The sequence below is a fragment of the Macaca fascicularis genome, chromosome 7 (genome assembly GCF_037993035.2).
Source record: "Macaca fascicularis isolate 582-1 chromosome 7, T2T-MFA8v1.1".
Classification (NCBI taxonomy): domain Eukaryota; kingdom Metazoa; phylum Chordata; class Mammalia; order Primates; family Cercopithecidae; genus Macaca; species Macaca fascicularis.
Genome location: NC_088381.1, coordinates 35851908 through 35861550, shown reverse-complemented (window position 1 = coordinate 35861550; position 9643 = coordinate 35851908). Strand labels below are relative to the sequence as shown.

The following is a 9643-nucleotide window of genomic DNA, read 5'->3' as shown; positions in this document are numbered from 1 at the left end:
GTCATCTGGCTGAGCATGGTAGTTCATACCTGTAATTCCAGCTTTGGGAGGCTGAGGAGGGAGGATTGCTTGAGCCCAGGAGCTTGAGACCAGCCTGGGCAATATAGCAAGGCCCAGTCCTACAAAAAAAGAAAAAAAAAATTAGCCAGCCATGTTGGCGCGGCCTATAGTTCTGGCTACTTGGGAGGCAGAGGCAGGAAGATTGCTTGAGATATGTGTTCACACCATTGGATTCCAGCCTGAGTGACAGAGTGAGACCCTGTGTCAAGAAAAAAAAAGAAAAAGAAAAAAAAGTCATCTTAAATACACACACACAACACACGCATCTAGGTGTTTACAGAAATATTTAAAGGCATGTAATCAAAAACACATTTATAAGTACATGATAATAAAGGAAAAGTGATGTCACATCTCCAGTATGTAAACACATTTACAGGCGTAATGACGATAAAGGGGAAATGATGATCGTTACAAAGGCCATACATTTTTTTCTGTTGAAGAGGTGAATGGAATTACCCTCCTGGACTCGTAAGTGTAGAAATCAAGGCAGCAGACAGGCACAGTCAGCAAACTGCTCCATGCCCCAAATTTGGAGTGTCTACCCTGTCTTCCCTCCCCAGAGACTCTGTCCCCATTTGCCATCTCTTCTTAATGGGGCAGTAGGCTTTAGGACACCACTCCTCTCACAGCATTCACTTGGAATGCGACTGGACAGGCACCGGGTCCCAGTAGAGCCTTCCTTGTCAGTGACCTATGACCTGGGTGGAGTGGTTTAAAAGGTTGAGCTGGGTGAGTCAGATTCTCTCTCTGTTTTTCTCTCCCTCCCTTTCTCCCTATGGAACTTGAATCAAAAGGCCTAGAGGGAAGTTTCTAGTGAGCTGTGGGCAACGCTGCAGAAAGGTTGTTCTGGGGCCCACATCAGGATCATGACAGGCTACAGGCACTTTGCAAGCTGAAATTAGGGGAAGAGGAACAACTGTGAGTTAAGCGGGAGAAGCTTCAAGAGACAGAGAAGAACAGAACATTCAACTATGCAGAGATGCACAGCCCTGCCTTCTTTTGTCTTCTGTTTTTCCTGGGCTGCTGGGCATGTATACCTTAAAAAAATTTCTTTCTGGCCTGGTGAAGTGGTTCATGCTTGTAATCCCAGCACTTTGGGAGGCTGAGGCAGGTGGATCACTTGAGGCCAGGAGTCCGAGACCAGCCTGGCCAACATGGCAAAACCCTGTCTCTACTAAAAATTCCAAAATTAGCCAGGTGTGGTGGTGCACACCTATAGTCCCAGCTACTTGGGAGGCTGAGGCATGAGAATCGCTTGAACCTGGGAGGCAGAGGTTGCAATGAGCCAAGGTCGTGCCAGTACACTTCAGTCTGGGTGACAGAGTGAGACTCTGTCTCAAACAAAAACAAAAACAAAAACAAAAAAATAAAGCAAAGGCCGGGCGTGGTAGCTCATGCCTGTAATCCCAGCACTTTGGGAGGCCACAGCGGCTGGATCACTGGAGGTCAGGAGTTCAAGACCAGCCTGGTCAACATGATGAAACCCTGTCTTTACCAAAAATACAAAAATTAGCCAGGCGTGGCCAGGTGCAGTGGCTCATGCCTGTAATCCCAGCACTTTGGGAGGCCAAGGCGGGCAGATCACAAGGTCAGGATATCGAGACCATCCTGGCTAACATGGTGAAACCCCGTCTCTACTAAAAATACAAAAAATTAGCCAGGCGTGGTGGTGGGCACCTGTAGTCCCAGCTACTTGTGAGGCTGAGGCAGGAGGATGGCATGCAGAGCTTGCGGTGAGCTGAGATCGCGTCACTGCACTCCAGCCTGGGAGACAGAGCAAGACTGTAACTCAAAAAAAAAAAAAAAAAGTTAGCCAGGCATGGTGGCTCACACCTGTAATCCCAGGTACTCAGGAGGCTGAGGCAGGAGAATCGCTTGAACCTGGGAGGCAGAGGTTGTAGTGAACTGACATCATGCCACTGCACTCCAGCTTGAGCAACCGAGTGACTCCATCTCAAAAAATATATATATATATATATATTTATATAATATATAAATATATAATATAAATATAAATCTATATATAATGTTTATATAACATATAAATCTATATAAAATATATTTATATAATATATAATATATATATAAATTTATATAGAAATATATTTTTTTCCTTAAAGTAACCCATGTGCTCTTCTGATGCTTGTTACTAAAAGAAACTAAATTGGAGCAACAGATAACGGGAGAAAAAAGTCTCTCTTGGCCAGGTGTGGTCACTCACCTGTAATTCCAGCAATTTGGGAGGCTGAGGCAGGAGGACAGCTTGAGGCCGGGAGTTTAAGGCAGCAGTGAGCTGTAATCACGCCATCATACTCCAGCCTGGGCAACAGAGCAAGATGTCATCTCAAAATAAATAAATAAATAAATGAATAAATAAATAAGTCTCTGCCAGTGGAGGATATAAACTTAAAAAAAAAAGAGACAGGAGAACCATATAAGTACAGCAGTCCAAGACCATGACAGTGGCAAACAGTCATTTCATTTGATAGTCCCCAAGGACCTCGGTTCGTGCAATCCTGTGCAATAATCAATATTTATGGTAATAACCTTGAGTCTTAAAGCAAAAGCTGCTTGACATTCAGTGTATTTTCAGAAGTCAATGAAATGTGTGGTTTCATTCAGAAAAAACTTTTCTTAAAGTTAAAAAAAAAGTTTTCGTGTCTAAAAACAACAAGATTTGGCTGGGTGTAGTGGTTTATGCCTGCAATCCCAGCACTTTGGGAGGCCGAGGCTGGAGGACTGCTTTAGCCCAGGAGTTCGAGACCAGCCTGGGTAACACGGTGAGACTCTGTCTCCACAAAAAAATAAAAAAATTAGCTGAGCTATAGGTAGTGTGTGCCTATGGTCCCAGCTACTTGGGAGGCTGAGGCGGGAGGATCACTTGAGCCTGGCGCAGTGATCCACGTTTGTGTCACTGCACTCCAGCCTGGGAGACAGAGTGTGATGCTGTCAAAAAAAAAAAAAAAAGAAAGAAAAAAAAGAAAGAAAAAGAAAAAAGGACAAAAGGCAAGGTTCATGCAGAGATTTGTTATTTTTTACTTTTTGAAATGCACATCTTTATTGATTCATGCCTTACCTTGTTGCAGCAAAGAGCTCAGATGACTTATAAGAATACACAGAATCCAACAGGAAACTAAACATTGACAGTGAATGAGGAAAAGAAAGAACATCAGGGTATGGACAGGAGATTTAGTTATATGCAAAGCTCATTTCCATGGACTTCCTCATTCTTTGCTAGATCATGGCCCACCATAACTCATTATTTCAACTCCAAATTTTTTAGATTTGGAGGAAGATCAAGGTTTATCTTCTGAATATAAAAATCAAATTGAAACTGGAAGAGAGAAAATAAAATATTGATTTAAATCAGAGAAAATATAATAATCTACATAAACATGCTTTTAATAAGCTGCTAATTTAAGCATATGTTTAAATCATTTCTATTCCTTTACTTCAGTAAAATAATTGTTACAGCAAAATAATTTTATCTTTTTACCTCTGTCATCCAGGCTGGAGTGCAATGGCACTATCTTGGTTCACTGCAACCTCTGCCTCCTGGGTTCAAGTGAGTCTCCTGCCTCAGCCTCCTGAGTAGCTGGGATTACAGGTGCCTGCCACCATGACCAGTTACGTTTTTTGTATTTTTAGTAGAGATGGGGTTACACCATGCTGGCCAGGCTGGTCTTGAATTCCTGACCTCAGGTGATCCACCTGCCTCGACCTCCCAAAGTGCTGGGATTACAGGTTTGAGCCACCGTGCCCGGCCTTAATTTTATCTTAATCAGAAGTAGCATCATATTACATTATACAACTGGTGAAATTCTCTTCTACATCCTTTTTATAAACCAATACCAACATACTAGAGGGAAAAAGTGTTTAGAGTTAAACTCATTATGCAAATAGAATTTTTATATTCCATTAAAAAGCAACGCTTTTTCTGAGAGCTCTGGTTTGGAAAGGCTCACGGGGTTTTAATAAGTGTGCTCCTATTCATTTTGGGCCTGCATTAGGGACAATTTCTTCGGATGGACATTTCTATTACACAATCACTGCTTAAAGGGTAATAGTGTAGGCTTCAGAGCCAGGCAAATGTATGTATTTGATGCAGGATAGCAGAGTAATAGCTTGGGCAAATTACTTTAAGTCTTCCCAACTTAGTTTCTTTTTCTTTCTTTCTTTTTTTTTTTTTTTGAGACGGAGTCTCGCTCTGTCGCCCGGGCTGGAGTGCAGTGGCCGGATCTCAGCTCACTGCAAGCTCCGCCATTCTCCTGCCTCAGCCTCCCGAGTAGCTGGGACTACAGGCGCCCACCACCTCGCCCGGCTAGCTTTTTGTATTTTTTAGTAGAGACGGGGTTTCACCGTGTTAGCCAGGATGGCCTCGATTCAACTTAGTTTCTTAACTGCAAATGGAGCTAACAAGGTCGTATGGAAGATTAAATAAGATATTGTACATTAAGCACTTAGTAGCTAATATCTAGTGAACCTAATATATGATATGTGTTATGATAAAAACAGTGAATTGTAGAGGACATTTCACACTGATAATGATACAAGTCTCTCTTTCATTAGTGTCTTGTTAAAGGTTCCTAATTTTCCCATTAACAAATTTTCTTTTTTTTTTTTTGGAGACGGAGTCTTGCTCTGCCACACAGGCTGAAGTGAAGTGGCAGGATCTCGGTTCACTGCAACCTCCGCCTCCCAGGTTCAATTCTCCTGTCTTAGCCTCCCCAGTAGCTGGGACTACAGGCGCAGGCCACCACACCCGGCTAACTTTTGTATTTTTAGTAGAGACAAGGTTTCACCATATTGGTCAGGTTGGTCTTGAATTCCTGACCTTGGGTGATCCACCTGCCTTCCAAAGTGCTGGGATTACAGGCGTGAGTCACCACACCCAGCCAAATTAATTAACTTTAGTGTTGTGAGTGCATTCTGAATGATTTTTTTATGGTATTGACAGGGAAACTAGTTTTATTGCTCAATATTATTTTCTTGCTGCTTTCCAGAAGCATAAACAATGATTTATTTCACTGATAGGTTTATACAGAAAATTTTACTTTGTATTCGTTTTGTTTTTTTATTGGTTCCTTTTCATTCAGCCCCAGAAAAATGCAATTAATCATGCCAAGGGATGTACCAAGTCTCATCTGACTAGCTCCATCATGTGTCTAGAATGAGTTTTACAGTTTTAAAACTTGCTTCCACTTCACTGCTACTATGGTCTTGAATAAAAATAAATATCTAGCCGGGCTCAAGTCTATAATCCCAGCACTTTGGGGGACTGAGGCAGGCAGAACATTTGAGGTCAGGACTTTGAGACCAGCTTGGCCAACATGGTGAAACCCCGTCTCTACTAAAAATACAAAAATTAGCCAGGCATGGTGGTGGGCGCCTGTATTCCCAGCTACTCTGGAGGCTGAGGCAGGAGAATCACTTGAACCTGGGAGGCAGAGGTTGCAGTGAGCTGAGATCTCACCACTGCACTCCAATCTAGGTGACAGAGCAAGATTCCGTCTCAACAAACAAATCAAGGCCAGGCGCAGTGGCTCACACCTGTAATCCCAGCACTTTGGGAGGCTGAGTCAGGTAGATCATGAGGTCAGGAGTTCAAGACCAGCCTGGCCAAGATGGTGACACCCCAGCTCTACTAAAAATACAAAAATTAGCCGGCGTGGTGGCAGGTGCCTGTGATTCCAGCTACTTGGGAGGCTGAGGCAGAGAATTGCTTGAACCTGGCAGGCAGAGGTTGCAGTGAGCCAAGATCGCGCCACTGCACTCCAGTCTGGATGACAGAGCAAGACTCCATCTCAAAAAAAAAAAAAAAAAAAGAAAAGAAAGAAAGAATAAATATCTGGCAATATAGTACTGAAGCCTCTGAAAAACAGATGGAAATCAGAATTGGGAAAATGTTCATTTTAAAAGGTGAGGATTTTTAAAAATGTAATTTGGCCAGAAATCTAGGGTGACCATATAAGTTATTATTCAAATTAGGCCTTTTTGGGAATGAAAGATGGGTACAATTAATACATTCATTGGACTAAAGGCATAAACCAAGACTCTCCCAGGGATATCAGGCTGTAAGTATGTAAGAGGCCGTTCTAGCCCAAACTGACAATGTACCACCTTCCCTAAATTGAGGATGGAGCGGGAACAGGTTTGAAGTGATTCTTCATGAAATCATAGGCTGTATCACATGACCACACACGATATTCTACACTCAAACTGGGAATTAGTGGGTTCTGTTTTGAGAATCCAAGCTGAGCCTCTGGCCTTAAGGCATCACGCTTAGTTCTAATCTATATGCCTCAAGAAAAACACAACAACAGAAACAAAAGCCAAGAGAAGCATAACTAATATGATCAAGAGCTGTGGCTTCTAATATTTTGTCTGTTAAGGCATCTTTGAGAATCTGATGAAAGCTCTTAACACTCTACTTAAAGAAAAGAGCACACACAAACAGTCCCTACCCTTGGCATGCAATTCAGGGGCCATGGTCTATCCATTCTCATCTAGGTTTCCAGCTCTGAATCTCTGACCTAGAACACCTGAGATGGATGAAGGGAAAAAGGAATCCACATTTACTGACCATCTTTACACACATTTCCTTTTATGCTCACATCAATCTGTTTTATCAATAAGAGAACTGAAGTTCAGAGAAACTAAGATCTCACAGCTAAGTAGAAACACCAGACTTCAAGTCTGTGCGTCACCAAATCTCATAATACATAAAGCACTACTTTTATATATATATATGACTTTATAACAGTCTCATTCTCATATATATTATAAAATATATAATCATATCTATAAATCATATATGCATATAAAATCTCATATATATTATAAAAAATAAACACAAGCATACATCTTCATCAAAGTCCTGCCTACTACAGTTAGGTGTGCCTCTTGAAACTTGAAAGAGATTACAGATTATTAGGGCAATAAAAGTAAACACTAAAACATTTTTAAAAAAATAATCAGAAATGATGATATAATGGACGAATAGTCTCAAGGTAGTTTTTGATAAATCCAAGACTGTTCAATTGTCAGTTGACTGTCAGTGGATTATTAAGAGTTTTTCAGTGTTTCATTGTATTCCTGGGCTATATTTGGGAAAGAAACTACGCCTTTGTATATCTCAAAGCCTATGTCAATCTGACTACTAATCAGGGTTGACCATGGATGGGATGGTGGTTTAGGTAGTGTTTCTTGTGTTACTGGTAAGCTGACATTTCCATTTTGATAACCTCTGTTCATACATTCCTAAAATTCATGATAGGTTTTGTTGTTTTGAGACAGGGCTTCACTCTGTTGCCCAGGCTGGAGCGCAGTGGCATGATCATAGCTCACTACAGCCTCGAATTCCTGGCCTCACACGATCTTCCCACCTCAGCCTCCCAAGTAGCTGGGACTACAGGCATGTACTATAATGCCCAGCTAAATTTTATTATTATAATTTTTTAATAGAGTCTTGCTCTGATGCCCAGGTTGGTCTTGAATGCCTGGTTTCAAGCGATCCTACCATCTTGGCTTCCTAAAGCACTAGCACTGTAGGCATGAGCCACTGAGTTTAGCTGGCCCAATAATATTTTGAAGGTGATATTCCCCTATGAGATATGGAGTCAGACTTATCTGAGAATTTATCATGTCTGTGTGTACCTAGGCAATGCCTAGTACAGATGCCATGCGTTTTCTTTCCAATTCATACTACGTAACCATACCAGATGAATTTCCTACCCTAAACTACAGCTCCAAATATGACAGTTCCTTGCACAAAACTACTGTTGTGTTTCATTATGCTTGCTTCTTTCCTGTAGTTATTTATTCTTTTAAAAAATTCATCATTTGTTTTCCCCATTCTAAAATTGTAAGCTCAGTGAGGGCAGGGACCAGTTGTAACTCCAGTGTTTAGCCGTGCTGTCTTATAATACACATTCGATTATATTGTTGCCAAACTATGTGAATGATTACTACAAGAATTTGGACAATATGATTTTTTTTCAACTTTTAAAAGAGATATAATGAACACACCATGTGATTCACCCATTTAAAAAGCACAACAGTGGTTTTTAGTATATTCATAAACTTGTACAATCATCACCACTATCTAATTCCAGAATATTTTCATCACTTTGATAGGAAAATGCATACCTATTAGCAAGTACTTCCATTTCCCCTCTCCCACAGCCCCTAGCAAACAACTAATATACTTTTTATCTCTATAGATTTTCCTATCCTGAACTTTCATATAAATGGAATTATATAATATGTGGTCTTTTGCTCCTGGCTTCTTTCACTTAACACGGTATTTTCGAGATTTGTCCATGTTGTAACATTTTGTTTACCCTTTTAGACAAGATAATGTTTAACACCCTTTCTAACTCTATGCTCAGATAGTCAAGTGAAGAGCTACAACCAAATTTTTTTCTTTTTCTTTTTCTTTTTTTTTGAGACAGAGTCTTGCTCTGTCGCCCAGGCTGGAGTGGAGTGGTACGATTTCTGCTCACTGCGACCTCCGCCTCCCCTGTTCAAGCAATTCTTGTGTCTCAGCCTCCCGAGTAGCTGAGATTACAGGCATGCACAACCATGCCGGGCTATTTTTTGTATTTTTAGTAGAGAAGGGGTTTCACCATGTTGGCCAGGCTGGTCTCAAACTCCTGACCTCAGGTGATCCACCAACCTCAGCCTCCCAAAGTGCTGGGATTAGCCTCAACCGAATTTCAGAAAGTATCATAGTATCATTATGCTTCATAGTTTTTTCTCTATGCCCTCAAGTTTATCAGTTTTATCTTCTACAGATCCCAGGAAGGGAGCCTGTTAAGACCCACCAAATTTACTTCCTCAGCCTCCAGAACAATGAAATCAAACTCCCTACCCTGATTTTGAGATTCTGCTTCCCCCCCACCAACCCCCCCGCCAATCTTCTGGGAAATTCGACGCTCTGTAATAATGCATTTTTACAGTTCTGATTGTTTTCAGCAGATGTGTTGGCTGAGGTTGGATGGGGTTTCTTCCCACCTATCTCTCCTCTCTCCTTCCCTCTGCCCACCGCACGTGCAACAACTTTTCTGTCATCAAAATGTGCAAAAAAAAAAAAAAAAAAAAAGAAGAAAAAAGAAGAAAGGAAAGAGAAAGAAAAACAGAAAAAAGAAAAGAAAGAAAAAGCAGCCGGAAGGCTTCCTTTGTTTTCCAAGGAAATTCAGGTAAAAGGAGGGGTGGGGAAATGATATTTTTGACTTTGCTCACAATCTAGACGTAGGAAAGAAAAAGGATTTCCTTTGGGCTGCTGCCACGACTCTGATGTTTTATGCTGATAAAATATTTCCTTCTTAAAAAAAAAGTTCTGGGAAAATCATGCATGCCACTTCAACTTGGAAGCGAAACCCACCCTAACTTTCGTCTTAAAACGCAGCGAAGTGAAAGGTCTGCTCCTCTTTCACGAGGGTTTTCTTCCTTACAGTTCGGGTCCTTGCTACCAGGAGCGAGCTGGGTCCGCAGATTTCTTCGGAGGCTGGCGCGGGAGGAGGACTACAGGATCCAGAGGTCTTTGGAAACTCCAGCAGCTCCAAGCTTGTTGGCTACTACG

At 41.4% G+C, this 9643-nt stretch overlaps 2 long non-coding RNA genes across 2 annotated transcripts; one reads left to right on the top strand and one right to left on the bottom strand.

Annotated features, from left to right (window-relative positions):
• Window positions 1–329: 329 nt before the first annotated feature.
• LOC135971814 (uncharacterized) lies at window positions 330–9583 on the bottom strand. Its single transcript, XR_012415003.1, has 3 exons — window positions 9446–9583; window positions 2282–2379; window positions 330–952 (listed from the first exon to the last, which is right to left on the bottom strand). It is a non-coding gene; the product is annotated as an uncharacterized lncRNA (long non-coding RNA).
• Window positions 9122–9626, top strand: LOC141407205 (uncharacterized). Its single transcript, XR_012415004.1, has 2 exons — window positions 9122–9260; window positions 9518–9626. It is a non-coding gene; the product is annotated as an uncharacterized lncRNA (long non-coding RNA).
• Window positions 9627–9643: the final 17 nt, after the last annotated feature.